Source organism: Antechinus flavipes, chromosome 1 (assembly GCF_016432865.1).
Source record: "Antechinus flavipes isolate AdamAnt ecotype Samford, QLD, Australia chromosome 1, AdamAnt_v2, whole genome shotgun sequence".
Lineage (NCBI taxonomy): Eukaryota > Metazoa > Chordata > Mammalia > Dasyuromorphia > Dasyuridae > Antechinus > Antechinus flavipes.
Window position 1 is genome coordinate 287,612,133 of NC_067398.1, and position 19,223 is coordinate 287,631,355.

Below are 19,223 nucleotides of genomic sequence, written 5' to 3' on the forward strand. Positions count from 1 at the left end.
GATTTATTTTGTATCCTGAAACTTTCCTTGAGTTATTGTTTTTAGCAGTTCTAAATTGATTCTCTAGGATTCTGTAATCATAACATCATATCATCTGCAAAGTGATAATTTTATTTCCTCATTACCTCCTCTAATTCCTTTAATTTCTTTTTCTTCTCTTATTGCTAAAACTAACAGGAAATCCTGCTTCTAACAGGGGGAATCTTTTCTCCTAGCCCCTACCATCTCATTCACCTCTTCCTAAATTTCCTCTAGGGGCAAAATGAATTGCATTCCTGGAAGACTAAATGCATTAAGGACTGTTTCAAACAAGTACCACCCCTCTGCCACTTTGCATGCCAGTAACCTTTTCATTTGACTTTTTACAAGATCAGGCCGGTAGAGTACTGCCCTCCTAGTGCTCTGAGCTCAAGGGACTGCCCCGAGGTATCTTCAGCACTTTGGTAATCTAATAGTAAAGACCCCTAAGTGTTCTAAAGACCTAGTCTTGATTGGGCAAATGGAAGGAAAGGTGGTTTAAACCGCTGTGGGGAAGAGAAAAGAGGATTGGGGGAGTCGGAGACAAAAGTAGTTTAGAATAAAAAAGGAAGTTTAATTCTTTTCTCAAGATGCATTATTAAGGAAGTCACAGAAAATGAGGAAGCGAGGAGGATTGGTGCCTTGCTAGTCCGGAGCACAAAGTGACGAAGAGTTGAGGGGGTCCGGATACTGCAGAAGGTAGTTGCGGTAGCCGGCCCAGTTTCTCTGTCTTCGGCTTCTGGTTTGAGAATTTAGTCTCCTCAGTTCACCGGGTGAGAAAGGCTACCACTGCCCGGAAACCGAGCGTGGAGGAGCAGCTAAGCCGTAAGCCACAGGACAATTCGAACTTTGAGCCTGAAAACTAATATCTTCGTGAACCAATTTTACTTCTTGTCTCCCTCGGTCACCCTAGAGAACATCAAATTAGCCGTGGGAAGCTTTGCCTCTACTTTCCTCTCAGTTGAGCAAGCTCTCCTCCCATTGTTTCTCCACCTACAGTCAGGTAAGAAAGAGTGAATCTTCGTCTGCTCTCCTTTTGTCCCCACCCTTCCTCCTTGAGTTTGCTTCCCTTGTTGGTGTGTTGGCTTACTGCGGAGGGAGTGCTACGACATCGAGTCCTTTTTTTTTCCTTGGAAGCTTCAGCTCTTAACTCTCTAGGTTGAATGCATCGGGTTGCTGTTTGAAGGTATCATTTGTGTATGTATATATATATGTATGCATATATATAAAACAGTTACATAAAAATGTATTATTATTTTGAAGGAACTGGATTGTGCAAAGTGCCCGAAAGGGAAGTGCAACCTTTCCCTCACTTCCCAGTTCCCTAAAATCTTCTCCCCTCCCCTCAGAACGTCTCTCCTCCTCTCCCCCCAACTTAGGCATTTTCGTGTGTGCCTCTTGTTTTTATTCCACGAAACAAAAGTTTTAAAAACTTTACAGTAACATATATTCTTCTGCATTGCTTTTAAAACTTACTAAGGCTCAATTTATAGGGAAAGACTGAAAAAAGAATGAAAACATAGGGAAAGATTAAGCAACAAGCATTTAGGCTTTGCTAAAAGCCTTGGTATACACACTTTTAAAATTTGTTTTTGTTTTATTCAGTCTCTGCTCAACCAGACATTAATGTGTGGGAATCGAATAGTGCAGTTGTGAAATGTACGAAGGAGTTAAACAAATAAAGAAATTATAGAAAAGAAACAAAATTGCCAAGTAGATAGAGTGCGGGACTTAGTTTCAGAGTTCAAATATTGCTTCAGATCTTTTTACTAACTCTGTGACCTAGGGCTGGAAAAGTAAAGTCTCGCACCCTTATCTATAAATGGGAATAATAATAGCACCCACTACTCTGGATTGTTGTGAGGATTAAATGAGATAGATAGCTCAGTTAACTTTAATGAACTATATAAATGCTAGTCACGGAAACTGAAAACAAATTTTACTCCTGTCAGTTTCTCCAGATCAGACTGAAAATTAACTAAATTTGCTATACTAGAAATTGGTGTCTCATTAACTGCTATTTGAAACCATCCCCCTTTCTCTTAAAATGAAGGTGTTGGTAAGGTCCAATAAGGCAATAAGGCAAATTGACTACCATGTAGCATAATTTAACATAATTATAGTATTTATGTTCTTTAGTAATAAAATTTTATTGGAATTTAGTTCAATAGGCCATTAAGTTTATACAGAAACACAAAACCTAAGTGACTTTGTAAAAGTAATTAATTTCTTCCAGTTGAAGAAAGATACATAAAAGAACTTAGAATTTAGTTGTTAGATTAGAAATCTTTTTTATTATATTTATATTTATAAATTTTTATTATATACAAGTTTAGCTTAGCCTGCCAAAAGTTATTTTAAGTAAAACAGTAAATGTAAGAGGAAATGTAATATTTGAATAGAATTGACAGTAACTTTTGTTGAGATATTTAAAATACTGATCAAAATTAACATAATTTGAAAGTTCTTAAAATTTGAATTTTTTTAAAAAGATTTTATCCTTGCTTGAGAACCCCACAATTTAAAAAAAATATAAAAAGGTCTACAAATAGGCCTCAAGTATATGAAAATTGAACAAATGTTTAAACTCAGTACAGTAAAATCTAGGACTAGTGCACATATTCATTTATTATATCACGAAAATAGAATAGATGAAAATGGAAAATAGTCTATTTCTGAATGATAATCTTGCTTCTAAACATATTGTATTTTATGATCATTAAGTCTACAATATTTTGCTTTTAAAAATTGAAATTAAGAAAGCATAATTTCTTTTTTGGTATCAAGTGGTTTTGATAAATTGAAGCAAGTGAAAATTTTGACAGCTGAAATTATTTAGTTGGAGCCTATTTAATTTTACTTGTAATTCTAATCTAAACTTAAAAAAATTCCAATGAAGTAGAAAAAGATATTGCTATTGTATGGGGTTATTCCACAATTTTTAATTAAAAAATGCTAAGTTAGGGTATGACAAATATTTGTGTTTTTAGCATTCTTAAAATGTTGCTAGACTATTCTCAGTTTCCCTCATAATTTCTTATTTGATTTTGTTGGTATTGGTGATTTTTGTAAATTTTCTTTCTAGCTATCATGCTGAAATGATTGTAACAATCTCTATTTACTGCTTCTTGTGTTGTTAAAGCATACTTTTATGCCATCCAAGACTAAGGGTAGTCTTGTCTCCTTTTTGATGATGTTTGTATCTTTGATTTTGTTTTCTTATGCCTATAAAATCATTTATAGAACAATTGCAAATTTAAGGTGAAGAGGTGGCCTTACTCGACTGCTATTCACTCTGTGAAAACATCTAGCAAGTCTTTCTTCATTTTAAATATATTCCTTTCATCCTATCAAAAAAGAGCCTGTCTTGTTTTTAAGGTTAATGTTCAGAAATACATTCAGAATTTTGTTTTCTGTATCTTTTGAAATTATGTATTTGTTTATATAATTAATTAGGCTCTTGAAAAAAAATCTCATCTCTAATAAGAATACAACTTTGTTAAAGGAAATTATTTTTTGGAATTATTTCCATAATTTTCTTTTAAATTTTTTTAAATTTTTTAAAATTTAAATTTTAAATTTTTTTCACTAATCACTAGTGACATTATTTTATTGTACATTCTCAGCTTTGTTTCTTGTCATAAAAGTATTTGATCATCTTTTCTCTTTCATCTTGAGAATAAAATTTGACAATAAAGTACTTGAGTTCATTTTTGAAAATATATCACTAAATCCAGAAATTAATTAGGTGTTTTACAATGTATTAAATTGGCAAGGATTAACAAAATTGACAGTGAGTAGGCAATCCATGTTTTTGTCTCCTTTCACTATTGTAAATGGTATTTTATAATTATATTTAAATAAACCGTTTGGGTGTAGGTAGATTAATGCAGACTTTAAAAACTATTTCTGAGAGTACAAGTGCTTGATAGCATAACTATCATTTGCTCTTTAAATGTTTGATTTTACTTATTAAATTAATTTGCGCCAAGATCTTTGTTTTCCTCTTTGGCAATTTATTTATGAATTGCTTAATTTCCTTTTTTTGCATTGATGGTTTAAGAGTTCAATTTCTTCTTTTTTTACTTAACATAAAAGTTACATATTTTTGTAAATAACCATATTTTTAGAATTATCTTTTTTTGTTAGTGTATAATTGAGTTGATCATTATCTTTATTTTCTCCTTTGTAAATTCATCTTTTAATTACAAAAAATTGGTAACTTAATGTTTCTCTCTCTTTTTTCTTAATTGGGTTGGATCATAGTTTGTCCGTGTTTCATACATTTTTTAAAAGCTCATAATTTTCTTTATTCATTTCTGGAGTTTTAATTTTTGAGTTTATTTTTCCTAATTTTCGGGATATTTTTGAAAATTTAGGGGTTGATAATTTGTTTTTAGAATCTAATAGTCTTCTCAGTTCATTGATCCATTCTTTCCCAATTTTCCAAAATAAATTTTTAAGGAGCACTGCTTCATTTTTGCTTTGTTTTACCTATTGTATCATTATTATTATCAACATATTTATTGTTTCTTGTTTATTCTTTGACTCAGTCATTATTTAAACATTTTATTTCTTTGACTCTCTTTATGACTACTTCTTTTGGTTATATTTGCTTGATTTATTACTAATTTCATTTCATTATAGTATAAGAGATGAATTTATTAATTCTCTCTTTTTCCATTTGCCCATAATTCCTTTTTACCTGAATGCATTATCAGAATTTTGATAAATATGAAAAGAATTCCTGGGAGATATATATAAAAAATTTAATATTCTAAGTTTCCATTTGCCCATAATTCCTTTTTACCTGAATGCATTATCAGAATTTTGATAAATATGAAAAGAATTCCTGGGAGATATATATAAAAAAATTAATATTCTAAATTTAATATTCTAAATAATAGTCAATCAACACATAATTATTAAGTACCTACCATGTTTATTGTAGCATTGTGCTAGGCAAGTTTTGGGGATTTAAGTAGAAAAAAATAAACAGTCTCTATTTGGAATAAGTTTATATTTTAATAGAGGAGACAAAATATGTATAAAATGTTTATCACATAAATATAAAGTTAACAAATATGCAAAATAGTTAAATACCAAGTAGTTCAATGGGAAGGCCACTAGCATTTTGGGGGATCATGAAAGTGTTCATGCAGAAGGCTATGGTTGCTCTGTGTCTTAAAGAAACTGAATAATTCTTTGAGACAGAGGTAGGAATGGAGTCTGTTCCAAGCACAGAGGGCAACCAGGCTCTGAGGATGGAGGTAAAACATTTTGCATGTGGAAGAAAAGGAAGGCTAATTTGGGATGACAGTGGATATGGGTTTCAGGAGAGGAAGAAAGGGAGTAATTGTCTTTTGAGGCTGAGAGATAAATAGGTGCTGGACAGGTTCTGAAGGGTTGGAAAACTCCGAATAGGAGAGTTTATATTTTGTCCTCAGTGAAGTAGGAAATCACTGGAGTTGATTGAATAAGGATCCACATTTGAAACCAACATTTAAGGAAGAATTACTTTAGGTATAGTGTGTGGGATTGACAGAAGTGTAGTCAAGGCAGGAAGGAACTTGTTTCAATCATCTAGGGGAAAGGTGATTAATGCCCAAACTAACAGTAGCTGTATGAATTTAAAAAAAGGTTTAGAAGGGAAAGATAGTATGAAGATAGAAATGACCGTATTTGACTTATTGAATATTTGAGATGAAGGAAACAGGAGTCCAGAATAATGCTGAGATTATGAACCAAAGGTCAGTCAAATTTAGTTTATACAACAGTTTGTTCAGCAGTATATTTTCCTTATTCATCTTTCTGTTTTATTCTGAATTCTGTTCTGAATTTATTAGGCCCTAAGTGAAGCATATTAAAGTTTCCTGCCATTATTGAATTAATATCACTTTCTTTCATATTTTTTTATTTTCAGTTTCAGATATTCTTCCTCCCTCCAGACCAACCTCACCCATTGAGAAAGCAAGAAATATGAATATCAGTATATTTTTGAATTTTTTGCTTATAAGCAATAAGCTTCAATACCATTTGGTTTTTATATGCTTAAAATTAAATTTTCTTTATTTAATACCTTTAATACTAAGTGGTATATCAGATAGAGTATTAGACTTGGAGTCAGAAATATTATAGTTCAAATTTTACCTTACTTAGCATCACAAGGTTCTCAACCTGAGGTTGCCATTTGTAAAAAAGAAGGTAATAATAACAACTACCTAAGAGAGTGTTTTGGGATTAAAATGCTTTGAAAACCTTGAAGTACTATAAAAATGCTAGTTTACAAAAATGAATAATGTTTCCTTGTTTATGTCTTGACATTATTAGTTATTACTGTCATCCCAGATCATGATTTTAAATGGTTTATAGTTTTCTTTTTTTTTTTTTTCTATTATAACTTTTTATTGACAGAACCCATGCCAGGGTAATTTTTTACAACATTATCCCTTGCACTCACTTCTGTTACGATTTTTCCCTTCCCTTCCTTCACCCCCTCCCCCAGATGGCAAGCAGTCCTTTTATGTTAAATATGTCACAGTATATTCTAGATACAATATATGTGTGCAGAACCAAACAGTTCTCTTCTTGCATAGGAAGAATTCGATTCAGAAGGTAAAAATAACCTGGGAAGAAAAACAAAAATGCAAACAGTTTACATTCATTTCCCAGTGTTCTTTCTTTGGTTATAGCTGCTTCTGTCCATCATTGATCAATTGAAACTGAATTAGATCTTCTCTTTGTCAAAGAAATCTACTTCCATCAGAATACATCCTCATACAGTATCATTGTTGAAGTATATAATGATCTCCTGGTTCTGCTCATTTCACTTAGCATCAGTTCATGTGAGTGTCTCCAAGCCTCTCTGTATTCATCCTGCTGGTCATTTCTTATAGAACAATAATATTCCATAACATTCATATACCACAATTTACTTAACCATTCTCTAGTTGATGGGCATCCATTCATTTTCCAGTTTCTAGCCACTACAAACAGGGCTGCCACAAACATTTTGGCACATACAGGTCCCTTTCCCTTCTTTAATATCTCTTTGGGATATAAGCCCAGTAGTAACACTTCTGGATCAAAGGGTATGCACAGTTATATAACTTTTTGAGTATAGTTCCAAATTGCTCTCCAGAATGGTTGTTCATAACTCCACCAACGATGCATCCATGTCCCAGTTTTCCCACATGCCTTCCAACATTCATGATTATCTTTTCCTGTCATCTTACCCAACAAAAAAAGTAATCTCAGTATTTGTGTAGTGGTTTCTCAGAGTTGTCTTAATTTGCATTTCTCTGATCAATAATGATTTGGAATACCCTTTCAATTAGTTTCAATTTCATCATCTGAAAATTGTTCATATCCTTTGAACATTTATCAATTGAAAAATGGCTTGATTTCTTATAAATTAGAGTCAATTCTCTATATATTTTGGAAATGAAGCCTTTATCAGAACTTTTAACTATAAAATGTTTTCCTAGTTTATTGCTTCCCTTCTAATCTTGTCTGCATTATTTCTGTTTGTACAAAAGTTTTTTAACTCGACATAATCAAAATTTTCTATTTTGTGATCAATAATGATTTCTAGTTCTTCTTTGGTCACAAATTCCTTCCTTCTCCACAAGTCTGAGAGGTAAATTATCCCATGTTTTTCAGATTTATTTATTATCTCATTCTTTATGCCAAAATCAAGAACCTATTTTGATCTTATCTTGATGTGCAGTGTTAGATGTGGGCCAATGCCTAGTTTCTGCCATATTAATTTCCACTTTTCCCAGCAGTTTCTGTCAAACAATGAATTCTTTTCCCAAAAGTTGGGTCTTTGGGTTTGTCAAACACTAGATTGTTATAGTTAATGACTATTTTGTCCTGTAAACCTAACCTATTGTATTGATCCAACTAGTCTCTTTCTTAGCCAATAATAGTTTTGGTGACCACTGCTTTATAATATAGTTTTAGATCAGGTACAGCTAGACCATCTTCATTTGGTTTTTTTTAATTAGTTCCCTTGAAATTCTTGACCTTTTGTTCTTCCAGATAAATTTTGTTTTTTTTCAAGGTCATTAAAATAATTTCTTGGGAATCTGATTGGCATAGCACTAAATAAGTGGATTAGTTTAGGTAGTATTGTCATCTTTATTATATTTGCTTGGCCTATCCAAGAGCACTTAGTATTTTTCTATTTGTTTAGATCTGACTTTATTTGTATGGAAAGTGTTTTGTAGTTTTGCTCATATAGTTCCTGACTTGGCAGGTCGATCCTGAAATATTTTATGGTATCGATAGTTACTTTAAATGGAATTTCTCTTTGTATCTCTTGCTGTTGGATTTTTTTAGTGATGTATAAAGATGCTGATGATTTATATAGATTTATTTTGTATCCTGCAACTTTGCTAAAGTTATGGATAGTCTAACAGTCTTTTAGTAGAATCTCTGGGTTCTCTAAACATACAATCGTATCGTCTGCAAAGAGTGATAATTTGGTTTCCTCCTTACCTACTGTAATTCCTTTAATCTGTTTTTCATCTCTTATTGCCGAAGCTAACATTTCTAATACAATATTGAATAGTAATGTTGATAATGGGTAACCTTGTTTCACTCCTGAATGATTCCACTTTATCCTCATTACATATGATGCTTACTGATGGTTTTTTAAGGAAAAGTCCATTTATTCTTATACTCTCTTGTGTTTTTAATAGAAATGGCTGTTGGATTTTATCAAATGGTTTTTCTGCATCTATTGAGATGATCATATGGTTTTTGCTAATTTGGTTATTGATATAGTCAATTATGCTAATAGTTTTCCTGATATTGAACCAGCCCTGCATGGTTCAATATTAGGTCATGGTGTATTATCCTAGGGATAATATTTTATTTAAGATTTTTGCATCAATGTTCATTAGGGAAATTGGTCTATAATTTTCTTTCTCTGTTATCAGCTTACCTTGTTTAGGTATCAGTACCATGTCTGTGTCATAAAAGGAATTTGTTAGGACTCCTTCAATCCCTATTTTTTCAAATAGTTTATATAGCATTGGAGTTAATTGTTCTTTAAATGTTTGGTAGAATTCACATGTAAATTTATCTGGTCTTGGGGATTTTATCTTAGGGAGTTGATTAAAACTTGTTCTATTTGTTTTTCTAAAATGGAACAATTTACTTCTTCCTCTGTTAATCTGGGCAACCTATATTTTTGAAGGTATTCATCCATTTCATTTAAGTTATCAAATTTATTGGCATAAATTTGGGCAAAATCATTCCTAATTCTTGCTCTAATTTCCTCTTCATTAGTGGCGAGTTCTCCCTTTTCATTTTTAAGACTAACAATTTGATTTTCCTTTTTTACTTTTTTAAATCAAATTTACCAAGGGTTTATCTATTTTGTTGGTTTTTCCATAGAACCAACTCTTAGTTTTATTTATTCACTCAATAGTTTTTTTTACTTTCAATTTTATTGATCTCTGCTTTTATTTTTAGAATTTCAAGTTTAGTGTTTGACTAGGGGATTTTAATTTGTTCCTTTCCTAGCATTTTTAATTGCAAGCCTAATTCATTACTCTTCTCTTTCTCTATTTTATGTAAGTATGTCTTTTAGAGATATAAAATTTCGCCTTACTACTGCTTTGGCTGCATCCCACACATTTTAGTATGTCATCTCATTATTGTCATTCTCTTGGTGAAATTATTGTGTCTATGATTTGCTGTTTCATCCAATCATTCTTTAGGATGAGATTATTTAGTTTCCAATTACTTTTAGGTCTATTTTCTACTGGCTTTTTATTGAATGTAATTTTTATTGCATTGTCATCTGAAAAGGATGCATTTACTATTTCTGCCTTTCTGCATTTGAATTTGAGGTCTTTATGTCCTAACATATGGTCAGTTTTTGTGTAGATTCCATGAACTGCTGAAAAGAAAATATACTCCTGTTTCCATTTAGTTTTCTCCAAAGATCTATCATACCTAACTTTTCTACTGTTCTATTTACCTCTTTGACTTCTTTTTTATTTATTTTGTGGTTTGATTTATCTAGTTCTGAGAGTGCAAGGTTGAGATCTCCCACTATTATAGTTTTGCTGTCTGTTTCTTCTTGCAGCTCTCAACTTTTCCTTTAGGAATTTAGATGCTATACCACTTGGTACATATATGTTTAATATTGATATTGCTTCATTATCTATGCTATCCTTTAGCAAGATATAGTGCTCTTCCTTATCTTTTTTAATTAGATCAGTTTTGGCTTTTGGTTGATCTGAGATCAGGATGGCTACCCTGCTTTTCTGACTTCACCTAAAGCATAGTAAATTTTGCTCCAGTCTTTTACCTTTAGTCTTTATTTATTGCCCTGCTTCAAGTGTGTTTCTTGTAAACAACATATTGTAGTATTCTGGCTTTTAATCCAGTCTGCTATTCACCTTTGCTTTATGGGGGAGTTTACCCATTCACATTTATGATTAAAATTACTAATTTTCTATTTCCTGCCTTCTTGTTAATCCCAGATTATGCTTTTCTCTTTCCTTACCCCCTTACCCCTCTCTCCAGTATTAAACTTATAAGTACCATTTGCCTCATACAGTCCTCCCTCTTTAGGATCCCCCCCCTTTAGTTCCTCCTTTTTTCTTATACAATTTCTGTATTCCCTTTTATTTAGCCTACTCCTTCCCTTTCACTCCCCCCTCCTACCCCCCCACTTTTCAATGAGGTGGGAGAAGTTTCTTTGTAAACCGAATATGTGTCATATTTTCTCTTTGAGCCAGTTCTGATGAGAGTAAGATTCACACTGTGTTCATTTCTCTCCCTTTTTCCCCTCAAATATAATAGGTTTCCTTTGCCTCTTTGTGAGATGTAGTACCTCCACCTTTCCCTTTTTCTGGTACAATTTTCTTTCCACTTCTAGATCCTTTTTCATATTATAACAGTAAAACCAAATTATACTTGTACTCTTTATGTATACTCCTAACAGAAATATAGTTCTCAGGAGTTCTTTTTACTTTTTTTTTTTGCTTCTCTTGAGTCCTATATTTGGAGTTCAAACTTTCTGTTTAGCTCTGTTTTTTTTTTTTTTTCATCAGAAATAGATGAAATTCACCTATTTCATTGAATGTCCAAGTTCTTCCCTGGAAGAAAATGCTCATTTTGGCTGGGTAAGTTATTCTTGACTGCATATAAGTTTCTTAGCCTTTCAGAATATCAGATTCTAGGATCCTTTATTGTGGAAGCTGCTAGATCCTGAGTAATTGTAGGTCCTGTGTATTTGAATTATTTTTTTCTGGCTACTTGTAGTATTTTTTTCCCTGATCTGATAGTTCTGGAATTTAGCCATGATATTTCTTGGAGTTTTGAGATTTTGGTATCTCTTTCAGTAGGTAATTGATGAATTCTTTCAATGTCTATTTTACCTTCTGTTTCTATAACATCTGGGTAGTTCTCTTTGATGATTTCCTGAAAAATAGTGTTTAGGCTCTTTTTTTTCAATCATGATTTTTAGGGAGTCCAATAATCCTTAGATTATCTAATTTCCAGATCTTTTGTTTTCCCAAGTAGATATTTAACATTTCCCCCCCATTTTTTCATATTTTTGATTTTGCTTGACTGAATCTTGGTGTCTCCTCAAGTCATTCATTTCCATTTGTTCAATTCTGACTTTTAATGAATTATTTTCTTCATTTACTTTTTAATTTATTTTTGTAATTGTCCAATTGAGTTTTTAAATGAGTTGTTTCGATTTATGGAATTTTTTCTATTTTGCCAATTTCATTTTTAAAGGAATTATTTTCTTTTTCCAATTCACTAATTTTGTTTTTTGGGGGAGCTGATTTTTTTTATCCATTCTATTTTTTAATGAGTTATGTGTTATCCAGACCCTCTTGCAAAGCTTCCCTTTTCTTTCCCCATTTTTCTTCTACCTCTTTTTAAAGAGCCTTTTAAATTTCTTCTATGAGAGCCTTGTGTGATGGGGATCAGGTTATATTACCATGTGGGGCTTCATCTGCAGAAAATCTGCTTTTAGTCTCCTTAGGGTTTAAAGTCTGCTCTTTTTCAGTATAGAAGCTATCTATAGTTAGATCCAGCTTTTCCTTTTTACTTATTTTAACAAACAAACAAAAAAAGCTGCAGTATGCTTTTGGTGCAATATGGAGTTACTGAGCTCTTCAACAGACAACAGAAAGTAGCAGTGAAATGCAGTGGGACAGCAGTGGCTACACTGAGATTAGCATCTGCACTGATCAGTGTTGCTTTCTGAGATCGTCCCTCCCCGTGCTGGGTGGGTGTGGCCAGGTCCAGAGAGACACGAGTGTTTTGGGGGGTTATAGTCTTTACCCCTTGTATTTATAGTTTCTCTACTGATCTACTGGCTTGCTGCCAGAGCAGAGTAGCCAACACTATGGTAAAGTTCTCCCCACAAATTTTCAGCATGCAAAGACCCTGCCCCCCTCTGGTCTTCTCAGTGCTGATTCCTATGCTGTTACTGTCTACCTGCTTGATTCTGCTCCTGGCCTATCCCTGTTCTATCCCTGCATGCGAGCAAAAACAGACCTTTTCTGGCAAATTTTGAGATTATCTTCTGTTGGTAATGTGTTGTACTCCATTCGTGGGTTTTGATAGTCAAGCACTAATTCCGAGGCTGATTGTCATAAAAAATAGTTTGAGGGTAAAGGAGAGCTCAGAAAGACACATGCGTCCTCTCCACCATCTTGCCTATGCCCCTCCCACCTAATTATTTCTTTAATCTCTTCTTCATTGCTGGTAGATTTACCCTTTTCAGTTTTAATACTGACAACTTAGTTTTCTTTTTTATTTTTAAAAATCAAATTAACCAAGAATCTATCTGTTTTATACATTTAATCATAGAATCAGTTTTTTCTTTTATTAGTTTAATAATTTTTTACTTTCAGTTTTATTAATCTCTCTTTTGATTTTCAGGATTTCTAATTTGGTATTTAATTTGTTCTTTTTTCTATTTTTAACTGCATATTCAATTTATTTATTTTCTCTTTCTCCATTTTATTGATGCAAACATTTAGAGGTATAAAATATCCCCTAAGTATTTCTTTCCCTGCATTCTATAAAGTTTTGGTATGTTGTTACATTATTATCATTCTCTTTGATAAAGTGATTGATTGTTGCTATGATTTGTTGTTTGACCCACTCATTCTTTAATATTTCTCCTTTCTGCATTTGATTGTGAGTGTTTTATACCCTAATACATGGTCTATTTTTGTCTAACTGCCATGTACCATTGGAAAAAAAGGTATGTTCCTTTCTATCCCTAGTCAATTTTTTCCAGAGGTCAATCATAGCTAACATTTTAAAAATCTGTTCACCTTTTTAACTTCTAACTTGTTTATTTTTGTGGTTAGATTTGCCTATTTCAGAGGATTGGGAGTGAATTGTGGCCTTCCACTAGCATAGTTTTACTATTTCCTAATGTAGTTTTTTTTTTTTTAACTTTTCTTTTAGATATTTGGATATTATACCACTTGGAGTATGTATGTTAAATATTAATATTGCTTCATTATCTATGGTATCTATTAGCAGGGTGTAGTTTTCCTTTATCTCCTTTAATTAGATCTGTTTTTGCTTTGCTGTCTGAGATCATGGCGGATACTCCTGCTTCCCCCCACCCACCCCCCTTTGGGGATATTTCTGTTTTTTTTAAATTCATTCTGCTTTATGTTAATTTTTAATGGGATAATTTATCCTATTCATATTCACAGTTATAATTGCAAACTATATTTCCTTTCATTCTGGTTTTTCTGTTTGTTTTCCTTTCTCTTTTTTTCCCCCCACCCCATCCCTTATCACCAAGGTTTTACTTCTAAGTATTGCCTCTCTCAATCTGTTCTTCTTTCTATCAACTCTCTCTCTTTTTCTTTTTCTTTTCCCAATAGAGGAAGATAGATTTCTCTAACCAACTGAGTGCATGTGGTTCACTCTCTGAGCCAAATCTAATGAGAGCATGTTTCAAACAATATTCAACTCCCCTTCTTTTCCTTTACTGCAATAGGTGTTTCATATCTCTTCATATGCTATAATTTGCCCTATTCTGGCTCTACCTTTCCTATTCTCTCAATAAAATCCTCTTTATCTACTCCTTAATTTTTTAATATCATCACATAAAATCAATTTATCTCCATACCCTCAAGACTATGTGTACTCCTTCTAAAACTGTTCTAAAAGAAATACAGATCTTAAGAGTTACAAATATAATCTTCCTATATAAATATGTAAACAGTTTAACCTTATTGAATAACATGTTTGTATTTTTTTTCTTTCCTGTTTATCTTTTAATGCTTCTTTTGAGTTTTTTTGCTCTGTTTTTCAGGTCAGTTGTTTTCCCAATAAAGTAAAGTACATTTCCTTCAATGTTTCTTCATTCTTTTGATTTTATTTGTCTGATTGGTGATGTCTCATAGAGTCATTACTTGCCCAATTCTAATTTTTAAGGAATTATTTTCTTTAGTTTTTGTATCTTTTCCTGTTTTCTTCACTGGATTTTTTTCCCTCTAATTTGGCCAATTCTATTTTTTAAGGAGTTTTTTTTTTTTTTAAATTCACTGTTATGTTTCCTTTTCCAAGCCAATGACTTTTTAAAAAAAATGATTTTCTTGCATAACTCTTTGTTTCTATCTCCACCATAATTTTTTTCTTATCTTGTATTTGATTTTTAAAATCCTTCTTGAGCTTTTCCAAGAGGATTTTTTGCACTAGAGACCAAGTCATATTTCATCTTCATGGCTTCTTCTAAGTTTGTGTTTTGATCTTCCCTATCACCACAGTATCTTTTTATGGTCAGCACTCTTTTTTTTTTTTCTTGTTTTGTTTTATGTTGCTTATTTTCTAGCTTTTTTCATGACTTTAAATTTGAGCTCTATTTGGGGGATGTAGGGGATATTGTCCTAAGCTTCTTTCACTGGGGATCAAAAGCCTACTTATTGACTTTCTACTGCAGGGCCCCCAGAGCAGGCAGCTTGCCCCCAATCTGTATGACCTATATTGCCAGGGTTTCTAGGGCTGGCAGTTTTCCTGCTGTGCTGGGGTTAAAGGCCTCACAGCTGACCTGCTGTGCTAATGGCCTTCTAAACCAATATTGTATGACTTTTGGTGGATGATTTGTGCTGTGGCTAAGAGCTTCCCAATGGCTTGCCTGGATACTGTCTGCTGCAAAGGGCTGCACTCCCTTTTTAATCCAAATGAGTCAGACTTTTCCTGGAGTTTTTTCTAAATAATCTTCAATTGGAAATTTGTTTCAATCCGTCTTTTTGTGGTTTCTGTCATTTCAGAATTTTTTAAGAGGCTTGAATGAGTGTTATGCTGAACTTAGGGAACTTTCTGGCTTTTCTCCACCATTGTGGCTACAGCTCATAGTTTCTGGAAGTATGATAAATTTTGGGTCTATTCTTTCATTTTAACTTTGTATAAAAGTTTATTATATGCAGAAAATTTGGGGGTTTGGTGACTTGGCTTTTCTTCTATTTTTCTTTTTATTAAGGGAATTTAATCCATTAATATATAGGGTTAAGATAGGTTTCTATCTTTTAGTAGATATAGAATGACAGACATAAAGAAAGATAGATGGGTAGATGTTGGAATCTTTACAAACTGCTAACTAAATTAGAGTTGATCTGATCTTACAAGAAGATGTTTTGGGCCAGAACCTGAAACAAGGTACTAAGTAGAACTAATTAGTGCAATGCTTGTCTTTACACTTTTACTCATCGGAGTTCACAAGTATGCCAGATTCACAAAGTAAACTTTGTAACTTTGTGAATTCACACCTCCCTTGAAGCTCTTTGGGCCAGAGGGCACTATGGGAGAAAACCCATAATCCCATTCTCTCAGAAGAGTCAGATATAAGGCCAGTGAAGAGAGATCTATTCCAGAATATTTTCCACTTGGCTGGCTGGTGGTGGAAAAGAGTTCAGCTGGATTGGAGAGGAGCACTCTGGTGCAGACACAGAGCACTTTGGGAGATTGAGAGCCAGAAGCCCTCTCTTGGAGGCAAGACAAATTCAACTTGGAGCTGGATTGAAGGCTGAAGAAAGCAGAGGCAGAGGCTGAAGGACAAAACTTCAAGAGCTCTTGGAACCAAGCAGAGAGATAGGCCTCTAAGCTAACCGGGCTATATTGGAGATAATAAAAGATCTGAACTTTTATCACCTGGCTGCGTTTTGAGGCAATTATTACTTTCAACTGATACGAAAGCTGCCTCCAAAGAAAACCTCCCTGAGAAACCTTCTCTCCCAGAGAGAACTATTCTACTTATTTTAAAAGAAGAAGAACAAAACAGGTAGATAGCTAGATAATGATGTATAATGCATTCTAGCAATAAAATAATTTTTTTTTTCTGGAGGCAATTAGTTTCTCCCATATATTTTGCTTATGCTAATTTGAAGCTGGCCTCTCCCCTCTCTCATTCCCTTTAATTCTTTCTTCTTTTTGTTACCTCTCTTGGTTTCAAACTCCTTACATTTACTTTTAATGGTATTTTTGTACTGTTTTATCTGTGTAGCCCTGTCTCTGCCCAGCTTGGATAACAGTGTAGATACTAAATCTCCAATCTTCTAATATCACTGAAATCAATGTTATTCATTTATAATTTCAAAGAAATATCATTTTTTATTCCACCCTTTCATATCTTCTTCCATGTAGGAAGCCATCCAGCCATCCAGCAGTGGAAGATAGTAAAAAATGCTCTGTAACATAATTCAAGGGGCTTTAATGCTGTTATCTTTCTTTCTCTTTTTTATCCTCTTTTTATCAGTGGTTAAGCTCATAAGTAGTAATTGTCTTGTCCATACTCAAACTTTCATCTTATGACAAGTTCTGAATGTTTTCCTGTCCTAAGTTCCTGTGGTGATAACTATCTGTACAACAGAAAGTGAAGAAGAATCTGTTTTGCTGATATGCAGTTTCTGTAATTAAAGTTTCTTAACTATTTGTGGATATTTAAAAATTATAGTGTTTAAGCACAACCAATTATAATATACAGTTCTAAAATGTACTGCAAAATTGATGAAAAGTTTTGAAATTTCATTTTGTGTATTTGTTTTCTAGTCTCTAATTGAAAATCAAATATCTATGTTAGGATTAAAAGAAGAGATCAAATAAAAGAAATTAAGTGTTTTTTTTTTTTTCTGAAAACCTTTTCTATTCAGCTTTACCTCACAAATAATGACTTCTGGTTGATTATGACAAGTAAATCATAAACATGTTCATATGACTTTTATACTTCATCACTAATCATTGAGCAGAATGACAGTGTAGGGAAATAGCAAGGTTTTGTACTTTCCAGAATACAGTAACTTCCTCCTTTAAAAAAAAAATCAGTCGTCTGGCTTTTTATTGTTATCTTCAACTGGGGTAAAGTGACATAAGAAGGGATAAGTAATAAAGGGAAAGAAAGATAATAGCATTAGAGCCCCTTGAAATTTAATTATGACAACATTAGAAAAGGTATATCGTTTCCCTGATCATCTATTTCAGTTAGTTCTACTTTTTGCTTTTGTTTTATCTAAGATCTAGATTGCTACCCCAGCTTTTTTTTTTTTTTTTTAACTTCAGAAGTATAGTGGATTCTTTCCTAGCCTCTTTATTTGAACACTTTTGTGTGTCATTTTGTTTCAGATGTGTCACTTGTAAACAACGTATTGTTAGATTTTTATTTCTAATTCATTCTGCTATTTGCTTGTTTTATGAAAGAGTTCATTCCATTCACATTCATAGTTAGTTACTGTCTTTCCCTTTATCCTGTTTTCTTCTGTTTATTTTTCTTTTGCTGTCTCTTTCAACATGTCCCATTTAAAAAGTCTCTTTTTGCTTCTGACTACTGCTTCTCTTAATTTACTGTTTGATCACCTCCCTTTATACATTTCCATTCCAACTTTCTGTTGGTAAGACATTTTTTTTCTGGAGGGAAAAAAGAGGATAAAGAGAAAGAGAGAGAGAGAAAAAGAGAGAGAGAGAGAGAGAGAGAGAGAGAGAGAGAGAGAGAGAGAAGAAGGAGGAGAAGGAAGAGGAGGAGGAGGAGAGAGGAAGAGGAGGAGAGAGGAAGACACACAAACTTCTTCTGAAAATCAGTTTATATAGGAATGCAGTTCAAAAGTTGTTTGCCTGTCTTCCCATTTTCTCCTCCAGTATAAAGACTGTACATATTTGTCTTTTGTGGATGATTTCCCCCATTCTTCCTCTCCATTTCTCCCAGTGTATCTCTCTTTCTTTACCCTTCTCCCACCAAAAAAAAAAAAAATCATGCCAACATAATCAACTTAGACCAGTGTCTCTATCTATGTAGATTACTTCAAGTTCCCAAATGATGCTGAAGTTCTTAGTAGTTATAGGTATTGTCTTCTTCCAGAAAGGAATACAAAGAGTTTAGTTTTATTCAATCTCTTATGATTTCTTCTTCATGAATAGCTTTTTATATTTCTCTTTGAGTCTTGGGTTTGAATGGCAAATTTTCTAATCAGTTCTAATCTTTTTATCAGGAATGTTTAAAAGTCCCCTATTTCACTAAATTCCATTCTTCCCTTCCCACTCATCCCCAATCATTATACTCAGTTTTGCCGTGTAGATTATTCTTGATTGTAATCCTAGCCCCTTTTCCTTCTGGATTATTCTTAGCTCTTCATTAGATTGGTAGTTACTAAATTTTGTGTGATACTGACTGTGTCTCTGTATTTCTGGCTGCTTGAATTTTCTCCTTGACTGAGTGCTCTCGCATTTGGCAATAGTAGTTTGGGGAATTTTCTTTTTTGAGATCTCTTTCAGGAAGTGATTGGCGAACTTTTTCAATTTCTCTTTTAATCTTTGGAGAATATTAAAACTAAAACATAATATTAGATAAGTAATACTTTATTTTTGTATAATTATATATAATATTAAAATAAAATTATATATTAAAATAAAATTAAAACATAATAAAATATAAAAGTAATTAAATGACTAATTAAAATTAAAAAAATAAATTAAAGACAGGGCATTTTTTCTTTATAATTTATTGAAATATGATGTCTAGGTTCTTTTTTATTATGGTTTTCAGGTAGTAGTACCTTTCTTTTCTCAGGTATTGTATTTCTTTTACCATTTGACCAATTCTGTTTTTTAATCAGTTATTTTTTTTCAATATTTCTTTTTCAGTGCTTCTTTTACCAAACTTTATGAAAAGAGTTTCATAAGTTTCTTGCACTTTTCTCATTTAT

At 32.7% G+C, this 19,223-nt stretch overlaps 1 protein-coding gene across 3 annotated transcripts in view; it reads left to right on the plus strand.

Annotated features, from left to right (window-relative positions):
• The first annotated feature begins 436 nt into the window (after nt 1-436).
• SYK (spleen associated tyrosine kinase) overlaps nt 437-19,223 on the plus strand; it is a 147,871-nt gene continuing 129,084 nt past the window's right edge. Inside the window, exon 1 of one of the 3 annotated variants that reach the window (XM_051962215.1) lies at nt 437-1,021. The gene's annotated coding sequence lies outside the window, so the exon portion shown is untranslated. Of the gene's footprint in view, nt 1,022-11,089; nt 11,166-19,223 lie in introns of those variants that run through there. The other 2 variants (XM_051962231.1, XM_051962222.1) reach the window with 2 other exon arrangements.